General features: G+C 40.4%; 1 protein-coding gene across 1 annotated transcript in view; it reads right to left on the bottom strand.

The window, feature by feature from the left end:
* Nucleotides 1-23,349, bottom strand: part of Cmss1 (cms1 ribosomal small subunit homolog) — a 361,859-nt gene that overhangs the window by 306,916 nt on the left and 31,594 nt on the right. The window lies entirely within an intron of this gene.

Genomic DNA, 23,349 nt, shown 5'->3' with positions numbered 1-23,349 from the left:
TTGAGACAGATAAGCACAGACATACACCCAACTCATTTCTATTATAAGGACTTATAAGGACTGAGTCTATCTCAACGCCAATTATCAGCAAAAGGGAGTTTACATCACACAAAATGGCAAATATTTGACTCCACAGATAGAAGCTGAGAACTGCCTTAAGTTCTAAGTGGAAAATGGGATTCCTCAATTGTGCACATGTGTACCCACAGCTAGCCCAGCAGGGAATCCCACAGCACTTGACAGCTGGAAGAAGACTTCTAGTCCACATGCCTGTCTTCATAGAAGAACTGACCTCCAGTGTGACCTGCCTCAGGGAGCAGAGTGTGAGGCAAAGCCCCTCCTGCTCCACATTCTTGGGCTGTAGCACAGCACTGGTTTTTCCTTCAGTGTCACAGGAGAGGCAAACAAGCTTCAGAAGCCCTGACACTGTAGATGGTGATTTGGACATTAAGCTTATTAAAAAAAAAAAAAAGTAGAAAGGTGAGAACTCAATACAGTGCAGTCAGGCTAGCGATGGAAGGGAGGTAGAGACAAGATAAAAAACATAATGTATATATTTTAAAATCCTCTGAATGGCTAAGCCTACTCTGTGCTTGAGTTAGAGGTACTCTGGAAACTATCTGCTCTGACAAGAGTTTTTGCCTTTTTTCAAGGTAGGGTCTCAATCTAGCCCAGGCTGGCCTCGAACTCATGGCTTCAAACTATCTTAGCCTCCCGAGCGCTGGAACTAAAGATGTGCACCAACAAACTTGGCCAGCTTTGAAGTAGCTGGACAAGTAACATCTTCTCAGTAGCTTCCAACTAAGCATTTTACACTCCTCCAACTCCTACGCTAGTATGCCCTCTTTTAAAATGACTTAATGCCTTCAGAAAATTCTCTCCACAAAATGTAAAAGAAGCCACCTATGAAGGCGGTAAGATCCTGGTGGCCCTGTATTATTTTCCTTCACACTAGGCACTGCAATGTGACATTACATTACACATTTTTTAACTAGATTAGTGTCTGTACCTGGGATTATAAACTCCTTAAGGATCCCTTTTGCAGTAAGCTTTATTCCTAGCACCTAGGAAAGTACCCAGTTGGAGTTAGGTGTCATGGAGACAAGATGGCATTAGATAAATACATGAGCACATGAAAAACCCAGAAGCTTTTTATGATTATGGAAAATGTTAATAAAAATTGTGAAAATAAAAAAACAAATGAGTACTACTGCCAACGGTGGGCTAAGGAGGGCCCATCCAACATTTTGTTCAGGGTCTCCAAACGAATCTTTCCCATTCCTTGAGATAACCATACACAAGTGAATTACAGATAGAAAAGCCAGGACCCAAATTAGGCTCAGGTCACATCAAGGCAGGGAGATTTGCTTTGTTCTGTATGGATGTACTGTGTACATAGACCAGGCCAAATGCTTCTCTGCTTTCTGCCCACCTCCCTCTACCTCCCTCCCTCCCCAAAATCATGAGATGGAAGCGGTGAAAGAGAACCAGGTGTACCGCCTAAAGGCATGGAATGTACTTGAAGCAAAATGTGAAAGAGCATCGTCCTTTGCCCTTAATGAAGGGTGGATTCCTCTGAATTTCTAATCTCTGTGTCTCTGCTGAGGGCCAAGATGCAGCCATATCTTATCCTTGCACTCAGGAACTAGAAATCAGAAGCCAGCAGGTTTCTTCTTCCCTAGCATAAGCTTTGACTCTGAAGCTTCTGTTGGTACTTTCTGCATCTAAATTTCCACCTGCCAAAGGAGGGTTTTAAAAATTATTTTTATTTATTGATTGGGAAAGAGAGAGAAAAGGGACAGAAAGAAGAGAGACTGGGCATACCTCTGACCACTGCAAACAAACCAGATGCATGCAGCACTTTGCACATCTGGCTTTACATGGGTACTGGAGAATAGAACTCGGGATGCCAAGCTTTGCAAGCCGTGCTTTTAATCTCCCCAGCCTGAGACTGTTTTCTGTAACTTCGAAGTCTGGCAATGTCTCTGCCAAACTATGACTTGTATATAGGACTATTCCTGTTCATCAGTAGTAAGCAACCAAGTGCTAAGCAGGTACAGCAGCTAAATTAGCCAGCTTAGCTACACAGCCATTAGCAGTGACACATTTGCATTAATGACAAGGACTAAGCACATAGGCTCAGTGGCCCCATTCCCATTCTTTTTCAATGAACAAAGTAAAACATTATCAGGAACAGAGGTTGGCCTGCACACACACACACAAAAATTCAGATAAGGAATTTGGGAGCATTTTTTAAAACTACAACAAAGCCGAGTGTGGTGACACTTGCCTGTGATCCCAGCACTTTGGAGATGGAACAGGAAGATCTGGGATTTAAGATCACTCTTGGCTAAATAGCAGGTCCAAGGTCAGCCTGGGTAACTTGAAGTTTACTCAAACCTCCCCCAGCCCCAAAATGAAAATTCCAACAGAATACAGTTAATAGCCACACTTGTTTACTAATGACACTGCATTTGCAGGGACAAACAGTATGTCCTAAATGGTAAGACTGAACAGTAAGAATAAGAGGGTGGTAAATTGGAGTTTTGCTGTTTTTTGGTTCTGTCATCCATTCTCTGGGTCAATCTTCTGTATCCCTGGTTTCCACAAACCTCCATAAAAGGGAATAACAACATTTACCTCAAATATCTCCCAATACTGGGAAAGGATTGAATGGTAGGCAACAGCCCTTATGAGAGCTCTAATCAATTAGGAACAGATTCTATCAAGCAATGAAGTTACTGACCTTGTCATAAGCAAGACTAATCAGCTGAGCTGAGCAAAAGGAAGATAATATGAGGAGGAAGTCCACGTGCAAGAATGGGACAGCCTACCACAACCATCATTAGGCTGTGAGTGCCCCAAACTGCTGCACCCAGAACAGCCTTAAAGATGAGGTCAGCCCTCCAAGATAGCAGCTCTGACAGGAGCAAAACGGCCAGATTTATTGTGTCTTAAGATCCACTAGTCCTGGAACAAAAGTTTAAAGGTGAACTATGTATTATTTTCCCTCTCCTTTAGAATTTTTTTTTCCCATGTGAATCAAAACAAAAGACAAATTTCTTCACAGAGATGAAAAGAGGAATGTACACATTCATCACGTTTAGTCTGACAAAATTTAAGTGTCTGCTTTTGTGAAGTCTGAAGAAAGGAGCTGCCACGCCCAGGAGCTAGGGACAACATGAGAAAGTTCCTGGTTTCTTGCTGACCACAGAGGAATGCAGTGATGCTGTGCAGTCACCTAACCTTAGCTTGTTAGTCTGTTAATTGGGAACAGCAAAGAGGTGAATCACTCTGGAGTTTTTGGAAACGAATCCCCTGCTGCTAAAGGGGAGATATATCTAGGTTTTAAAAGTATCAATTAGGGCTGGAGAGATGGCTTAGCGGTTAAGCGCTTTCCTGTGAAGCCTAAGGAACCCGGTTCAAGGCTCAGTTCCCCAGGTCCCACGTTAGCCAGATGCACAAGGGGGTGCACGCGTCTGGAGTTCGTTTGCAGAGGCTGGAAGCCCTGGCGCGCCCATTCTCTCTCTCTCCCTCTATCTGTCTTTCTCTCTGTGTCTGTCGCTCTCAAATAAATAAATAAAAAATCAAAAAAAATATATTAAAAAAAAGTATCAATTCATTTATCATCAACACAAGCACACATAGGAACAGAAATGCGTGTTTGGGCTGGAGAGGTGGCTTAGAGGTTAAGGCACTTGCCTGCAAAGCCAAAGGACGCAGGTTCGATTTCCAAGGACCCACATAAGCTAGATGCACAAGGTGGTACATGGGGCTGGAGTTCATTGCAGTGATTGGGGACCCTGGCGCACCCATTTTTTCTCTCTCTGTGCTTCTTCCTTTGTCTCAGTAAATAACTAAAAAAATATAAAAATATTAGAAAAAAGAAGTGTATGTTTGAAGTTGCTTATTATCCTTGCGACTTTCATATAACTGACATTATGGGGCCTACCAACTAGAGGTGACAGCTTTGCCAACTGATCTGTAGTTTACTCATCTCCTCCCAAATTATACTATAAGAGTTTTCTTACAGTCTCAGTAAACTCAGACTGAATATAGATGCAATGATTTACAGGCAAAGTTGAGGTTCTCTGGCCAGTTTCCCCTCTCTGTATTTCATCTAATGAATTCTTCACTTCACATACTAGAAATGCCAAGAACAAGAGAAAAATAGATCTACTACTTCTGCTCGAGAACTTTAGGCATCATTCATGTGGAGAAGTTATAACCCAAGAAAATAGTTCCTCTCATGGATAGAGTTCAAACCCAAGTAGGGAAGACAGAAGTATCAATCCTTTAGGGAACTCACAACTGGTTTGAGAGCAAAACTAATAAACCACAAAGCACTAGAAAGTAGTACAAACCAAGATAGAATATTTATGTCATAAACTGTAAGGGCTGTGGGGACTCAGTAAAAGGGAATAAGCAAGGACTGGACAAATAATTCAAAGAATATTCATATAAGTACAGGAACTTAAATGTCAATGGGGTGATTCAATTAAGCACTCAAGAGGATGGCAAATTTACACTCTACAAGGCTATTACGGAAGGATAACCTAGAGCAGGGATGTAGCTCTGATGGGTGCGTACTTACCCAGTGTGCAGGAAGGGCTGGGTGTGACTCCCCAGCACTACGTATCAGGTATGGTGGTATGAGCCAGCAACCACAGCCTTTGGGAGGTAGAGGTGTAATGATCAGAAGTTCAAGGTCATCCATGTGAGTTTAAGGCCAACCAGGGTTAGAGACCGTTCCTTTCTCCTCCCTTTCCCCCCAAAAAAAGTTTGCTGGAGACTTTCATTTTGTGAAGTTGGGATTTGAGGACTTTCAAAGGCTTTCCAAATTTCACTCATGATGTTAGACTGCTTTCCTCATGCTGTGCTGAGAGCAAGATCAAACAGTAACTCAGCAGAAGAGTTCAGTCCAATATTGCCTGCCTTATCAGATATAATATGGCTTTTCAACTGAGAGCTGATTTTGTCTTTTCCTTTTTTCTTAGTTTTAGCTGTCATATAGGACAGTGAAGTCAATGGTCTTCTCAAAAACACTTGCAACAACTACTGAAAATCTGAAATAATTTGCTCTCTTTTAAAATTCCAATCATAAAAACAGGGCAAATATGAATGGAGAGGCACTCAAATACACATTCATGAAGTACTCTGTAGTCGATCCTTTAAGTTAGCCCCCTCCCAAAAAAAAACCCTTTTTTTTTATAGAGATAAGCATAAAAAATGGATGAAACTCTTGCTCAAGGACAAAATTAGGCAGAGTTAGGGCCAAAAAGAGCGAGGCATGAAGTCACTGTTAGAGTTGACAGGCCTGTCGCTGGACAGTATCTTGATGGAACTGCCCTCAATGCACAAGCTTACTGTTTGGTAGAACACATTAATCTTACAATAACCCAGCTTGGAGAAGATGTGTGATGCAACTGTTTTTATATACTTGGTCTTTTTAAAGTTCAGAAGTGACAGAAAAGGAAGATGTAACCCAATACTCTGGACTGTTGGTTAAGGGAAAATTAAAGAGGGCTCGGATGATTTTATTATTTTTAATTTTTACAATGCAAAAGGACATACAAAATACAGATCATAAGAAAACAGTCACTTATGTTCCAAAATATTCTAGGAAAGAACTTTCTGCCTGTCTGTACTAAGACTTTGCAGATACTCCCACCCCAAACTCCAGCTCTCCAAAAGTCATAAACCAGTTGTCCCCAGGATCTAAGAAAAAACAGGTAAGGGTTGGAGGATGCTCACCGTGGTTCATGGCCAGTTTGCTAAGCAGGGAAACAGGCTACATAGCAACCTTGATCTTCCAACTACTCAACTCTCTAAATACTACTAAATGTGTTAAATGTCCTTTTCCCCCTTATTTACTAACTACAGCTAAAATGAAGGTCAAAAGAAAACCCCAGGTCTTCTCTAAGAATTACAATGTTTCACATTTTACACTCCTGACATTTTTATCTATAGTTTCTATGGTAACAGTGTGACTTCAGTACTCCACAGTAAAACATAGGCCATTGTTGTGGTTTCAAAATTTCAGAAGTTTGAATTTCTCACTAACAAGTTGGGAAACATCTGGTTTCCAAGCCTGCCATGTTAGCCACTGCCTTAGTGTAGAAAGCCCAAAAGTGAACTCACCCACTCTGACAAATGGCTGGTCTCTGCTTTGTCGTTTTTTATATAAAATCTGATGAATGGAACATTAAATCATCTAAGAAAGTCAAAGTCTAAGAAGACAAGGAGAGGAGGAGGGAAGGAAATAATGGTATCCACAAAAAAAAAAAGAAACAATGAATGAACAAACAACGAAAACATCTACATCAGAATGCTTTCAAAAGAATCCATTTCTGCTTCCTTACTCTAAGTTACAAAAAACATCTAAATAAAAATGGATTTTTAGTAAAAGACATAACTATTCTGAGCAAGATAAAAATATATACAAAAGCATTTCTAAGGGCATATAGTTACTATGCCCTTCGAGTGTCTGAAAAAGGGTGCCTATTAGAAATATTTTCCGAGAACTTTAAGTTCCTTGAAATGTTCTACAGAAATGGTATTTATGACAAACTCACCTCCTCTGGGGAATGTGAGATGCTATTATTGGCAAAGTCACAATTTTTTAAACCATCCAAAAATAATTATAAATGTATGCCAAATGACTAAACTAGCTATATTATTACAATGATTAAGGGAATATTTGCTAATGTCTTATGATCAAGACTGAAATTAGCCATGAACCTACAGAAAATGGATTGCTAATAGTGGTAACTTTCTGAGTCATTGGCCAGTAGCTAAACAGTAAATAAATATACTGGTGAGGACAATACATGAGATACAAGGGTGTAGATAAATGTATTCATAAGGAAAAGGATTTTAGTTGGCCGGGTGTGGTGGCACATTCCTTTAATCCCAGCGCTCGGGAGGCAGAGGTAGGAGGATCACCGTGAGTTTGAGGCCACCCTGAGACTACAGAGTGAATTCCAGGTCAGCCTGGGCTAGAGCGAGACCCTACCTCGAAAAACCAAAAAGAAAAAAAAAAAAAGGATTTTTAGAATAACAACTGTACTGGTCTTCTAGCTCTGCCAGTTCCTAGTTGGACATCTTGACAAATTATTTCACTTCTCTGAGACTGAGTTCTGTGTAAAATTAAGACAATGATATTACCTCTTACGACTGTTTCTAGGTACGTAATACTTGCTCAACCAGTTCTGTGATTCTTACACTACTAAGGAGAAGGACTACATGTATATCTACCTTTATTATTATATCTTTGCTCCCCAATACTGAACCTGATATAAAAGTAAAACAGGTTTGTTTAAATATTTAGCAAATAATTATTGAACACCAACTAAGTAGCACAAAGGCACTGTTTTGAATCTGGAAAAACAATGACTCTAAGGGACACTGATGATTGGCCAATTGCTGAATAAAATTATGCAAACAGGTAACCCTAGTTGCATAAAGTTTACATTCAAAAGGGAGCAATCAAAGCCGGGTGTGGTGGCAGAGACAGGAGGTTCACAGTGAGTTCCAGGCCAGCCTGAGACTACCTCCTGGGCTAGAGCAAGACCCTACCTCAGGAAAAAAAAATAAAGAGAAAGAAAGAAAAGAAAGGAAGGAAGGGAGGGAGGGAGGAAGGAGGGGGAGTAATAAAATGAGGAAGTAACATATAGTATGGTAGAAAGACTAAATAAAGCAAAGGAGAGTCCAGTGGCTGCTGGGAGACACCTAGCACCAGAGCACACAGGTCCTGTTGTGTGTGCTGGCTGCTCCTGTATGAGCTAAGAGGAGACAGGATGGGAGAAATAGGAAACTATGGTCAACGTCCTCTCTGGGTTTTGCAGCCAGTGTCTTTTAAAATCTAGTCTGGTTATTTGTGCAGCTTGACAAATTAGTAATCTCTCTAAATCTTAGGTTTTTATTCCCTCCCCACCCATAAAATAGGCTTACTATTCCTTAGTGCATATTGATAGATGGATTAAGTGAGAACAGGTGGCGTGGAAAAGATCATCAGTTTGTTCGCATCCTTCTTTCTATAATCCACATCCCTCACTGGGAAGGGAATCTGGTTGGAAGTGTGTCAATACTGACTTTGCAGAGTATTCAATTCACCTAGGCTTGTTTCTCAATAGAGAAAGTAATTGTAAAGAAATACATACAAAGCCAGGAGTGGTCACTTTAATCCCAGCACCCGGGAGGCAGAGGTAGGTGGATCAGTGTGAGTTCGAGGCCACCCTGAGTGAATTCTATGTCAGCCTGGGCTAGAGCAAAACCCTACCTCAAAACAAAACAAAACAAAAAAGAAATACAATGTCGAATAATTTTTTTTCCAGGCAAGGGTCTTACTTTTCCCCAGGCTGACCAGTAACTTACTCTGTAGCCCCACGCTGGCCTTGAATTCATCTCTGCCTCCCAAGTGCTGGGATTAAAGGCAGGTGCCACCATGCTTACTAATAACTTTTTAAAATATTTTTTGGTTCATTTTTAATTTATTTATTTGACAGTGACAGAGAGAGAGAGAGAGAGACAAAGAGGGAGATAGATAGAATGGGCGTGCCAGGGCTTCCAACCACTGCAAACAACTCCAGATATGTGCGCCCACTTGTGCATCTGGCTAACATGGGTCCTGGGGAATTGAGCCTCGAACCGGAGTCCTTAGGCTTCACAGGCAAGCACTTAACCACTAAGCCGTCTCTCCACCCCCTAATAATTTTAATATAAGAATTTGTCTTGATAAAATTTTCAAGACCATGAGGCTGGAGAGATGGCTTAGCAGTTAAGGTGCTTGTCTGCGAAGCCAAAGGACCTTGGTTCAATTCCCTAGGACCCATGTAAGCCAGATGCACAAGGTGGCACACGCATCTGGAGTTCGTTTGCAGTGGCTAGAGGCCCTGGCACGCCCATTCTCTCTCTCTCTCTCTTTCTTTCTCTCATTCTGCCTCTTTCCCTCTCTCAAGTAAATAAATAAAAATAAAAAATATTTTAAAAAACTTTTCAAAAGACCAAAATTAAGCAATTCTTATTGCTTTTGCTAGTATTTAAAAGTCTTACAGATGTTTATTTTTAATCAAGAAATATTTATTGAATAATCAAATTAATTTATATTCCCCTTTTCTGCTCCTGCTTAAGAACACTAATCTGAGCCAGGCGTGGTGGCACAGGCCTTTCATCCCAGCACTTGGGAGGCAAAGGTAGGAGGATTGCCATGAGTTCAAGGCCACCCTGAGACTCCGTAGTGAATTCCAGGTCAGCCTGGGCTAGAGTGAGACCCTACCTCGGGGAAAAAAAAAAAAAAAAACAGAACACTAATCTAATAGGAAGCGTTCCAAGAAAAATTTAACTGAAAAAGGATGCAGTCATAGCAGCTTTATTTATTTATTTATTTATTTATTGCATAAAGGAGAATAAGAAAGCCTAGTGTAGTGTCTCACAGCTTCAATCTCAGCATTCAAGAGGCTGAAAAAGGAAGACACTCTTGAGCTGGGGGCTAGACTAGGCCTACAGAGTGAAACCCTGGGCTAGTGTGAGACCTGACTCGAAACCCCACCCTCCAAACAGGAGAGAACAAGAACTTTATTGTGTGTTTACTCGTAGACTCTAGGGGTTTTCTTCTTTGGATATTAGCCAAAATCCTGAGCACACTTGCCCTGGCACTCTGGACTCTCTCACTTGCACTCTGACGACTCCCCCCACGCCCCATGCAGTTCCTCAGCGCCCCTTGCTGCTTTTTGGACCCTGATTCACAAGGCAGAACTACTTCTCCTCCTACAATCCATCTCCCTCCTCTCAGAAGTTTCTGAGGTTTACAGCCTGCCTGTCCTGTTGTTGTTCTCTCAGACACTAATAAAATTATCCTCTCGCTTACCAAGAGAGAAAAGATGGGCTGGAGAGATGCTTTAGCGGTTAAGGCACTCTCCTGCACAGCCTGAGGACCCAGGTTCTATTCTCCAAGTCATACATAAGCCAGATGCACATGATGGTGCATGCGTCTGGAATTTGTTTGCAGTAGCTACAGATCCTGGTGTGCCCATTCTTTTTCTCCCTCTGTTTCTAATAAATAAATAAACTTAACAAGAGAGAAAAGGAAAAAGAAAAGGAAAGAAAGGAAAGCAGAAAAAAACACCTCTGGAAGTACATGTAAGAGATGAGTCCTGGTTGGGGAGATGGCTCAATGGACAAGGCACCGACATAAAGGTCTGAGCCCTTGAGTTCAGACTTCCAACACTCAGAGCTGGACAAGTGTCCGTGACCCAGCATGCCTGGCCTTCACAGTGCTAAATAAACACTGTCTCACAACAAGGAGAAGGCAAGGACTAACACCTGAGTTGTCCTTTGACCTTCATACATGCTGGCACATACACATCTACATTTACACACAGAAACATGCATAAACACTGCTACATCACACACCATAAACAGTAAAAGTCACAGTAGCTATAATTGGTGTAATACAGGATGGGAGGATAGCTTTATAGTACATCTTTTAATATACAGATTTATAAATACATATATTTATAAATACTAATCTATAATCCAAGACTGAAATCCACATTACTTAAGGAATTAAAAGTAGACAAAATCAACTACAAAGTTAACTATAGAACAATATGAGTCACTCATGCTAGGGCACACATTTGGTAGACTGAGGCCAGTCTGAAAGAGACCCTATAAAAAATCTCCCAAACTATATAAAATCCCTAAAGGACCTATTTTTGAAATAATAATTCTCAATGTGTTAGGTTTCCTTGCTTAGCAGAAAGCCAGACCACGTAGCAACTTATATTCTCCAACAATCAGGTTACAAAATAAAATATCCCCAGCAGCCTTCTCAACTTTTTTTGTACAGAAAAAAAAAAAAAAAAAAAAAAGACTATTCCCTTCGGGTCTGTCCCAGATCACTCAGCCTGCCCTGCCTGTTAAGTCCCCAAACAGACACAAAGTCTGAGAAGCGGCTTGTTCACATTCAAGGAAGGAAGAGCAAGTGTAAGGTGAGCGTCAAACAGGTCTGCTACTAGCATCCATTTTGATATGCTGACATTTCACTGGAAATTCACATTCATAGTATCACTTTCTTCCAGGAAGAGAGAAGAGCTGTGCAGTGGATCTGTGAACAAAAAAGAAATGAAAAATAATGGCTGATCTCAAATACACTTGAGCAGCAGATAATGAAGTCATGAATGCCAGTGTAAACTAATGCAAGATCTTACAAGTTTTTTCCCCAAATTAATTTACTCTAGATAGTGATTCTTAACATTACTGCTTTCTTTCCCACTACATTTTTTTTTTTGTTACTCTACTGAATGAGCTACTTATAGCATTTAGTGGGTAGAGACCACGTACATGCACACTGTTCAGCATATCACAGAAGATCCACACAGCAGGCTAAATGAACCCAAATGTCAGTAGAGTACGGCTGAGACTGAACATGGCGACCAGCATGGCTCACAGCAGACACAGAACCGCCCACAGACAGCTCACAGGAACAGACCACGGACAATCCTTTTATGCTAGTGAGATTATGACCACACCTCTCTCCAGCTGGCCCATACTTGAGGGCAGCCCACTACGCTGCCTCACCATCCTACTAAAAACGTATTTTTATTTACTTTAAAATTATTTTTAGTTTCACAATTAAGAAAATCTGTTTAGCTGATCCAATAAATCTCCTTTTTAAAATAAAAAAAGAAAAAGAAAATCTGTTTATAGTATACAGCATGGTAATTTGACTTCTCTGTGGAATGGCAAAATCAAGATCAGCAAAGCCATTACCTCACATATTTATTGTTTTGTGGTAAGAACATTTAAAATCCACTCAATACCACCCATTCGACATCTAATAATGGACATGGATCAAGGAGACTGTATTTACTCAATCCTCAAATACCTGCTTGCTCAAGGTATATTAGAGAGACACGAGGAAGCCAGGATTCAATTCTGAAAATCAAACTCTAGGGTCTGAATTTCTCAGGCTGTACTACCCTGCCTGCCTCATTCCCGTCATGCTTCAGATTGGATCAGGGTCCCTGGCGCCGGTCTAAGTCATTCTTCCAGGCCTTGGCCAGCCAGCCATCGGCAGTATTCCCCGCCATCTACTGCTCCGACAGTGGTGAACAGGCAGAAAAGCCAAGTGAGGAAGGGGAACATCAGCAGAAGAAAGCAAATGTGTAAGGAACAGAACAGCACAGATCACAAGGAGAACAAAATAAACCTCAGATGGAGGAGGAAGGGATGAGGAAAATAAAGTGTTAGGAACCCAAGTTCCATTTTTACCGGATGTTTAAAGGTGGCTGCTTACTGTGGGCAGGAGGCACTATCAGGTATACAGATACTTTGTAATAATCCAAGGCATCATGTGCCGAGTGGCTTTTTGAATGCATCTTTCTAAAGAAACGGCAGCCCAGACAACAGGGGTCCCAGGCCCAACCAGACCTTGAAGGATTAGGAAAACATCTACCTACATAACTTAATCTGAAAGGACCTAAATTCTCAACCTGTTGAAAAATGGGCTTTTTTTTTGGTCATGGTGCTAATTGAATGTAAAATCTACAAAAGAAAAATAATGGTTATCTGAGGAATCTTTTCCATTATTAACCCAAGTCTCAGAGCGGGGTGAGGGGAAGAGGAATTCTTCCTTCATAAAAGAAGAAGATGCCGTGTGATGGTGCACGCCTTTAATCCCAGCTCTTGGGAGGCAGAGGTAGGAGGGTTGCCGTGAGTTCAAAGCCAGCCTGGACTACATAAGTGAATTCCAGGTGAGCCTGGACTAGAGCGAGACCCTACCTCAAAAAACCAAAATAAGAAAAAAAAATGTGGACTTTCTACATGGTACAATAATGCATACATAGTAATCAGTAATTGTCTTTTTTTTTTTAGTTCCTTCATAGTTGGCAAAAAAAAAAATTATTTGAGTTAATGACAAAAGATTTGGATACTTGTTAGTATGAAAAAAAAATGAAATGAGGGACGGTCAGAATACAAGATTACTGACATTTAAAAATCTTTTATTTCATTTACATATGTTTTTAGCAGTGCTAGGAAATGAACCCAGTGCCTTTTGAATGCTGGCTAGGCAAATGTTCTACTACCAAGCTACACCCAAGCCCACATCAGTGGTATTAAGTAAGCACCCATCACTTCAGGTTCAGACTAGAAAGCTCCCTGACAACATAGCAAAGATGTGGACAGCATGGGATTGAGGCTTTAAGTAACTATCCCAATACAGAATAATACATGCTGACACTCAGTAAGGTATTCTTGTTCCCTATTCCCACCCATGGCCTCTCCTAGGTCCTATCCAGGCCCCTTTTCAAGTATCCACCTTATGACATCATGTGGAGGTGTCTTTCCTCACCCACATTCCACAAGCATCTCCTTTGGTTTCAAGGTGAATGATTCTCCTTCTAGCTGCCTTACCTTGCCCCACGCTCCGTGCTCTTGGCCCTTTCTTGGTTCTGTAACCTAACCTCTTTCAGCAGTTTTTCTTTGTTGGGGAATGCTTTATCTCTTTTGGACCTCTTTCCATTGCACATGAACTCCAGATTTATGTACCACTTTATGCATCTGGCTTTATGTGGGTACTGGGGAACTGTACCCAGGCCGGCAGGCTTTCCAAGCAAGCACCTTCAACTGGTAGCCAACTCCCTAGTCCTTCTCAACTCTTAAGAAAGTGAGATTTGTTCCATACTAGTCCCTGTTTCACAGTCTTCTGAGCATCTTGCTTATCTGCTAAAAGTTCCTCAGCTCCTTTTATAACATATTATTTCACCTTCCCTAACCACTGGAAAACTAAGTAAGATTGTTCAAATGATGAGTCCCATTTTTATCATATATACCTCTGACACCAAGCGGAAACCTCCTCCAGCACTTACGTCATACCCTAATGCTTATTTCCCAATGGGGGAAAAAAAGGAACTCAACTTGCTGAATCTGGACCCATTTATGGTGCCTTTACATGATCTCAACAATGATGACAGGATCTTCGGCAACAAGGACATAAAGCAGACACAGATGTACACTCATACTTGGCTAGCATATGCCAACAAAGTTGTACTGTTCTTCTACATCTTGCTGACCAAGTCAAATGAACTGAGCATTGCATTATAGCTATGGTATGCTGCAGCTGTAATTAAAAGAAGGGGGAAGCACAACAAGCCTCTGGCCTGTGAGATAAACAAGAGGAAGTGGCATACACAGACTGAAGGAGACAGGTCATAACTATTTTTACGAGTGCTCCTAAAAATTAGTCTCAACAGTACAAGGTCCTATTGGGCAAACCGAGGAACACAGCAAGGAAGCATAAATTATAGGCCTGATTACTAAATACCATCTCAAATTAAGGAAGCTTTCAATAAATTCCATGTATAATCAGCCTTCAGATGGCTAGATTCTTAAACCATGAATGTAACAGCTATCAGTACAATTCAACAATTACTAACAAATTAAACAAGAACTGTTCAAAGATAAAGTGGGATATAACCAGACTATCAGAATCTAGCCATGAAGCAGACGTAAACATGAACAAAATAGCATGATGTGTGTGGTCTTCTGCTTACTAATCTACATGTCAATTCAGGAGGAAGAAGAAGTGCACTAAACTAGTTCTAGGATAATGAGAATGTAAGTCCTAAGTGAAACACTGAGGTTTAAGATAAGTTACATTAGTTCAAATAGCTTAAGAAAAGACCAGACATGTTTTGTTATTATCATACTATTTGGTTATGGACGAGAAGCTATAAGTTATAACCAGACTAGTCTCTGGAGGTACCAAAACAGGTTTTGAAAGAAAAAGGTAAGCTGGCAAACAGTAAGTCCAGTGCTTTGCACATATTAGGGGTTTACTGTACTTCAATGGTCTGAAATGAGGCCTGGAGAGATGGCTCAGAAGCTAATGCACTTGCCTGCAAAGCCTAAGGACCCAGGTTCAATTCCCCAGTACCCAAGTAAAGCCAGATACACAAGGAGGTACATGCATCTGGAGTTCCTCTGCAATGGCTGGAGGTCCTGGCATGTCCATTCCCATTCTCTCTCTCTGTCTCTCTCTCTCTCACAGATGAATAAATAATTTTAAAAAAAGAGTTCTAGAAAAAAAAAAAAAGACCTGAGATGAATAAATGTCATCTAAACTGCACTATGGATGAACTTATTTAAAAAGAAATGAAAAAGAAAACAGGCAACATGGGCCAGCGAGAGGCTTCAGTGGTCAAGGGCTTGCTTGCAAGCCTACTGTCCCCAGTTTGGCTTCCCAGCATACATAAGTAAAGCCCAATGCAAAAAGGTATGCATGTCTGTAATCCCAGTAAGTGCCTACAACGGGAGGTGGGGTCAGGAGAACCCCACAGCTCACAGGCCACTCCTGCAACAAAGACAGACCCTGCTTCAAGCAAAGTGGAGAAAAGAAAAACTTCCAAGTGTGCACCATGGCATGCACCACCATACACACACAATAACAAGATTATTTTAAAAACTAGGCAAATTGAGCTATGAGGTGGCATACACCTGCAACCCTAGCACTTGGGCCAAGGCAGGATGATGAATCTGGGGTAATAACCAGCTAGGACTAAACCAGCAAGACTCTGACTTAAGAAAAAAAGAAGAAGAAGAAAAAAAAAAAAAGCAGAGCCAGGCATGGTGGGCACACCTTTAATCCCAGCACTTGGGAGGCAGAGGTAGGAGGATCACTGTGAGTTTGAGGCCATCCTGAGACTACATAGTGAATTCCAGGTCAGCCTGGGCCAGAGTAAGACCCTACCTCGAAAAAAGAAAAGAAAAAAAACCAAACCAACCACCTAACTGCCAACTTGGTGATTTTCATGACTTTATTTCAAACAAAACATGATAAAAATGTGGAGACAGTTCTAATGACTAGGAAACAGGAAATCTGGAAACAGAAAATCTACTAACAATGAGCAGCAAGCAGATGGAGTATTGGTGAAACATCAAAGCAGTGACCAGGCGAGGCTGGGGACGCCATCAGGAAGAAGCAGAGGCTGACCAGTGACAGCCTGAAACAGCAGAAGCACCTGGAGAGGGCTTTGCATTTGCCGGGGCATTTCTTCTGTTCATCCTCTAGCAAAGATTTTCAAAGAACAGCTCTCTTTAGGAGATCTGCAAAGTGAAATCTTCATGATCATACATCTTTTTCCCTTTCATTCTCTCAAAAATACACAAGTGGTTTTCCAGATGCTACATGACCTACGATGACGTCATGGTTACGACGGCTCATGGAATATATGAAACACATGTGAGATCCAGCTGCCCTAAACTAAGCCAGATAGGAGCCTGCAGAAATGTACAACAATGCAACTCTTTTTACTGATTTCTTGTATTTCAAACTTATTTTTCATTAAAAATATAGAAGTTGTGGGTTTGTTTTTTTTTCTGGTTTTTCAAGATAGGGCCTCCCTCTATCCCAGGCTGACTTTGAACTCATAGCCATCCTTCTACCCCTGCCTCCTGAATGCTGGGATTAAAAGGTGTGTGCCACCACACCCGGCTTAATTTTTTAACTGATGAAAACTAACTTTGAAATTCTAGATTAAGTCTCCTCCTTCCTCTCCTCACCCCATTTTCAGAGACAGGCTTCCCTGGAACTCACTATATAGTAGCGGGTATGACCCTGAACTCTTGATCTCTTCCTCCCTCCACCTCCCAAGTGCTATAATTATAGGCCTGCCCCATCACAGGTCTGGCTCCTAGTTTAAATTTCTAATAAGGCAAATACTGAGGAATAAAGCCCACACAATCAAAAGGTCTCTAGGGTCCACAATAAGCATGAAGAGTTTATCAGATCTAAAAGACTAAGAACGACTACTCAGCAGTGTTTCTTACCCTGTGTTGGAACTATCTTCATTCTTTTTTAATAGTCTACAAACTCTGGGAACAAAATCCTCCTTCCCATTCACCTCATTATAACTCTGGTATATAAAGGTCTCTTGTTTTGCATATTAGATCTCCCCAGATTTTTAACATGCAAAATGTTAAATTCAAAATTCACATTATGAAAACAGTGGAAGATTTGTCTCTTTAAAATGAAAAACGAGAAACTTAACTGACTCCAAAGATGATTTATATTGCTAATAGAAATATGATGGCATATGAAATTATTTCTATTGCTTTTTATCTATGTAGGCTAGCTCTCTAAAAAGTGGAAAATAATCACAAAGGTAGAAATATAGTTATGGGTCAGCAGAAGTTTTGAGTATAAGGAAAAATAATAAGCACTACTTCTTTGGGTAGCTGAAATAATCCAAGAAGAATCATGAGCTAGTGCATGCCCATATTCCCATTTTCCTTAAACTAGTAGTACATAGATCTACGATGCAGACATCAGAGAATGAAGGAATGGGCCCAGCAGTCCTCATTCTTTCTAGAGGCTCCATAATCATAAGAGACAGTAATGTACATTGAAGACACACAGGAGAAAATCCACTTATACCCCATCATATCTTAAATGACTAAATCCATTCACATGTTAAATGCTATAAATTTTTTAAATAAATGGGGGGGTTGGGCATGGTGGTGCATGCCTTTGACTCCAGCACTCAGGCGGCAGAGGGTGGATCACTGTGAGTTTGAGGCTACCCTGAGACTATATAGTGAATTCCATATCAGCCTGGGCTACAGTGAGACCCTACTTTGAAAAACCAAAAACAGAAAAAAGGAATGGGGGTTAGGGGTTGGGGGTGATTGCTCATTGAGTAAAGGCACTTGTTTACAAAGTCTGCTGACCTGGGTTCAATTCCCCAGGCCCTGCATAAAGCCAGATGCAAAATAGGGCACCTATGTTGGGCATTCCTTTATAGTCAAGACACACCCACCCACACATACCAATACACACAAATACATAAAAATATTTTTTAAAATAAACAGAAAGGGCTGGGGAGATGACTTACTCATTAAGACACCTGCTTGCAAAGCCTGTCAGCCCAGGTTCAATTCTCTAACCACCCACTTAGAGTCACATGGGTGTTTGTCAGCAGGCCATAGAGTGCCCATACACACATTCACAAACACATGCAAATAAAATCAATTTAAAAGTAAAAGTGAATAAAACTGCGTAAGACAATGCTACAGTATTTTCTGTAGAAGGGTGTATTATTTGTTCATTAAAAAAAAAAAATCTCTTCACTGGGTTCCTTCCCAGAGCTTCTTGGTAACCGCTGTAGAAGACCAGTCAATCACCAGCTACTTGTTATGTTCTCAAGTTTATATTTCAGTAGGGTTGATGATAATGTACATAAATAAGACAAAATTAAAAGTAGTGGGAACTGTAACATAAATTCTTATGGGGTATGACTGGCATTGCAGCATTTAGACACCACATCTGTTTCGTATGTATAGGATATGCTGTGTATTACTAACACTCAGTGTCTCACACTGGTAGATAAAATATAGGCACATGTGTGCTGACATATGTGTGTGTAAATAAAAACTGAAAAGACCCACTGAATGTGTAATTTGCATTGAAGAGCCAATATTATGGTTGGTACCAAAAAAACTCTCAAGATGACAGATCTGGTATTTTTGAGGGGGAAAAAAAAAAACAAGTAATTGGCATTGCACATAATAATAGTGATAAACCACAGTAAGTTAAAGCAATTTTGACCATAAAAGAAACTCCAAAGAAAAGCTGTAATAAGACAGTGCTTTGAGCCAGTTTGGATTTAATTACCTCACATTTGTGTACATAAAACCAGCTTCCACAACCTGTTTTTATTGGACAGGATTCAGTGAATGTTCCTGTAATCTTAGAATGTCACTACTTGGAGCAAGAAAGAGTACTCCAAGACAGTAGGCTTCAAACTAGGAGCTCCATGTACCCCCGAGGGTGCACAAGACTTTAAAGAGGTAGGACGCTGGAGGGTCTGAAGGGAATCCATGCCCACATCCACATTTCACATATATGCTCTTCCCAAAACAGATGGGCCTGGAAAGTGCTTAGGTCCCCCTTTTCTAGCAACCCCTTCGAAACTGCCTTCTTGCTTAGCACACTCACACACTGGCATGCTCCTGGTCTGGAAGCTCCTCTATGCCTAGCAGGCAGAAGCTTCTCTAGAAATCCTGAGCAGCAGCTTCAGAGGTGACCACTGGACAGGCACATTCTTGTGTTGCATGTCTTCTAGAACGGATGTGACTGCCAGGATGATGTGTACTACTCATGTGGAAACTGAAATCAGACTTTCCTGCAAGGGATGATTTGGCTCTCTGATTTATTAAGAAAATTTTAGACTATATGGAGACACTTGCCTGTGATGCCTAAGGACAATGCAATTCCCCAGGACCCACATAAGCCTGATGCACAAGGGGGCACATACCCCTGGAGTTCATTTGCAGTGGCTAGAGGCCACCTGGCGTGCTCATTCTCTCCCTCTCTCTCAATAAAAATATTAAAATAATAATTATTATTTTAAGAGATAAAAGAACAAATATTTGAAAATCACTACTCTAGGAAATACTAACTAAAAATATCCCCAACAGTAGCAAACACAAATGAGAGTGTGTTCTTTAGCTTGAGTTTCTCTGTCTGATAAGGGCACTGTATCTGAACCAGCCCCAGGCAGCAATGCGCATTTTTGGTTGAACATGCAATGTTTTGTGGGGAAACAGTGTTTCTCCTTGCCCTTCCATAACTTGAGAACACCATTTCCAAGAGACATATGGCATGTAAATAGTAAAGCCTCGCTTCTCTTACTGAGTCTAAGAACCAGAAAACCTGACATTACCTGTGATATTGTTATAATGCAAATTGTGAAGCCCACCCCAGACTTACAGAATTGGAATCTACAGTTTGGCAAGATTTTCAAGTGATTCTAATGTATGCTAAATGAGAAAAGAACAGGCCATTAGCTAAGAGGATGCTATCACTGGTATATAAGGAACTCAAGTTGAAACTTTGTGATGTACTTGCTATAATAAGGCTGAATACAGCAGGCAATGCCGCCTAGCTTCCAATGACAGGCAGATGTTTGCACACGTCCATGCACACACACTGGCACTTACACTGCCCCCACCCACAGAGCGTGGGTTCTCAGCTAGAGGCCATTTTGTTCCACAAAAGGCATTTGGCCATGTCTGGAGACATTTTTGGTTATCATAATCTTAGATAATACACAAAAGCCCTCTAAAACAAAAACTAATCTAGCCAAAAATGTTAGAAGCACTAAGATTAGAGCAAACTTGGCTGAGATTATATAATGTTCTTGCATAAAGCTGTGAATTAGAACCATCAATGGAAAAATAAATAATTTGAGTAGAAAACGCAAAGATGGATTTCACTATCGGAAAAGTTATCCTATTAAATATCCATGTTACTTTCAAATATTATGGAAACATTAAATGCTCTCAAAAATTATTTAGTTTCTTTTGCTAGTAATCCAGAGTCTATTTTAATCTGTACTGGCATATATCTATATCCGCATTGGCAGAAAAAGCCAGGCACAGTAGCAATACTGAATACCTGTTAATATGCTAAGAAAAATAATAAAGCCAGAAAACTTAATTACTGTTTTATCTAAACTACTCCTACACAAAGGAAACTTGGCTTTAGCTCCGATTCTTTATTTTTCTTAATCTTACACTTTTTTCAGGACTATAAAGTAATGTCGAATGTAACCTTCAAATGCTCCCAGATTTAAATCAAGAACTAAGAGAATTAGGATAGCCAATCCAACACTATTACATGGGCTAGTTCCTTGAAACTTAGTAGCAGAACCAGTCTTTCTCTCACACATGTACACACCTATACAACATGAAGCATCATTACACACAGCCTGTGCAAACCGTTAATCAGGTCCTGCCCTCAGCTTTTGCTTTCGGTAGTTCTGAGTTCCAAAACTGATGGCTCTGAGAGTATTGTTTCTTCTTTTTACACGTAAACTTCCATTTCCCTTCCTGGCTGTTCCACCATATGCTCACAGCGTTAGGTCAGGGAAATAGCAAGCTACTGGGAAACAAGTAGTAAGGAGATGGTTGGAGCAAACATACTGAAATCATCAGTTTCATGTAATTGCCTTTTAAGGTAGAGCTTGGGGAACACGTGAGGACACCGCCAGTTTACAAAACCATGCAAAAGATGCATCGCTTTTACAGTCTGCTGAAAAGATGCATCATGCATGCTTGCTTGCCAAAAACACTGAACACAATAGAAAACACTGAAACTTTAAAAAAAAAGTCATGCTTGCTGGTTACTACACTGGTTACTCTTTCATTATGCTGCCAAAAACTAAATATCCCTCTCTTATAGCGTAAGAAAACAGATCAGACCAGATGAACTACTATGTACTATTATTTAATAAGTCGAAAAGAAGTCTTGAAGAGCTTTTGTGAAACTGTTCTTTAATAAATCTAAGAACTGGTGTAGAGAGAGAGGGAACACTCATCTGCAGGTATGCTCACTGAACGGGCCACACAATTAAATCCAATGCTAAGGTAAGAGGAAGAAGCTCTTTGTTGAAGTGTAGTTACTGCATCTCTAAAACAGTTTACCCATGGACTCCACCACTGGACTGCAAAACTCCACACCATTCAGGAGAAAGCTGACATGTTTCTCTGCTCATGCTCACAGGTATTTCAAGCACAGCAGGGGACGGTCAGAGGTCCTGAGCAAGCCTCTTGCCAAGACCATGGATGAGGTCACCAGTAACCTCTTCACTGAGCGCCCTGCCCAGCATTTTCTGAATTTCAGGAGTCAGCCTCTTGTCAGATCCTCAATAATAGGAAAATCTAGAAGTGGTCCTGCCTAAAATTCTTAAGATTATGCAGTTATTTTAAACAGGTGTTTTCTGGGTAGTATAATTATAGAAAAGGGCATATCCTCATAAAGGATTCTTTTATTTTCCAGAGTGCAAAAAATTTACTTCCTTTAACAATATCCTCTCAGATTCTTAACTTTCAAGATGTTCAGTGGCAAGAATGAAAGACATGCACTGGATAATTATACAGAAAAGAGTTATTAAACCAGGCTTGGTAGATCACACCTGTAATCCTAGCACTTGGAAGCTGAAGCAAGAGGATCCAAATTTAAGGCCAGGCTGGGGTATCAGTGAGACTCTGTCTTAATATAACAACATAATAAGGGAATGGATAGATAAAATATAAGAGTTTACTATTACATCACAAACTCTTTAGGCCTGACTGAAAAACAAAGATTTATACTTTCATCCATGTCAAGAGTTGGGTGTGATGTGGTGACTCAAGCCATTAATCTCGGCACTTTGGGAGCGTGGGGCACTGTGAGTTTGAGGCCAACTCAAGCTACAGAGCAGGTTTCAGGTCAGCATGGGCTAAAAAAAATTTAAAAAATAAATAAAATAAATAAAAAATAGTTCATCCATGTCAGGTCCTATAGTCTACAAAAATTACATTCTATTTTAGCTCTCTGCAACAATACTGCAGAGCTGAAATTACAGAAATTACATCTCTTATAATCAGCACCTCTCCACTATAATTAAACAGTGTCACAAGCTTAAACTCTAACATCTTTACAGAGGTAACCAAGTGTGTGGAAAAAAATAGTTTACTCTGCATGTAAAATGTCATCCTGTTATACAAATTTTAAGCATAAAAGAAAAAAGTAGTATGTTACAATAGTCATTTAAGAAAGGTTTATTATGTTCCTGATATTAAGTATTCTCTATCATTTCTAGTATTGGATTCTCAATAATCTCTTTCCTGATAAGCTCCTTGCTAGTCTATTCCCAAATTATGAAACTCTGTACCCTCACTCAGTTGTCTCTCACTTCCTTCATTTCAACGTCAGTCACCAGGCAGATTAAGTCACTCTGTGGTTCCCAGGATATTAAGTATCCCACAGGTATAAATCAGTGTATTAGCAGAAAAGTCCACTAGTTTGGTGCATAGTTTTTAAACAATGTTATCCTAATCAATAATTAATCAAGTAGTTGAATAGCAAAAAGTGGCATACCAATTTTAATAGTAATTTTTTAAATGAACAATAGCAACTTTTATCACATGCTTACCAGATGTCAGCAATTACCTATTTAATTCTCAAAAAGACCTTGACGTAAATGCAAGGAGATTCAGGCTCAGAGGTGTTAAGTAACTGTCTGGGTTAGTCAGCTGGTAAGGGGAGGACCCGTCTTAAAGCCAAGTCTGAGTCTCAAGGCTTGCAGTTAAGACTACACACTGCTTATGTTACACAAGCAATTAAATTCTTTTTTTATATGTTTTATTTTTATTTATTTATGCGGGAGAGAGGAGAGAGAGCGAATGGATGTAGCAGACCTCTAGCCACTTCAAATGAACTCCAGACACATGTGCTACCATGTGCATCTGGTTTAAATGGGTTCTGGGGAATCAAACTTGAGTACTTAGGCTTCTCAGGCACGA

Source organism: Jaculus jaculus, chromosome 4, assembly GCF_020740685.1.
Source record: "Jaculus jaculus isolate mJacJac1 chromosome 4, mJacJac1.mat.Y.cur, whole genome shotgun sequence".
In the NCBI taxonomy this organism is placed as follows: Eukaryota; Metazoa; Chordata; class Mammalia; order Rodentia; family Dipodidae; genus Jaculus; species Jaculus jaculus.
The sequence above is the reverse complement of the archived record's forward strand: the minus strand, read 5'-3'. Positions and strand labels throughout refer to the sequence as shown.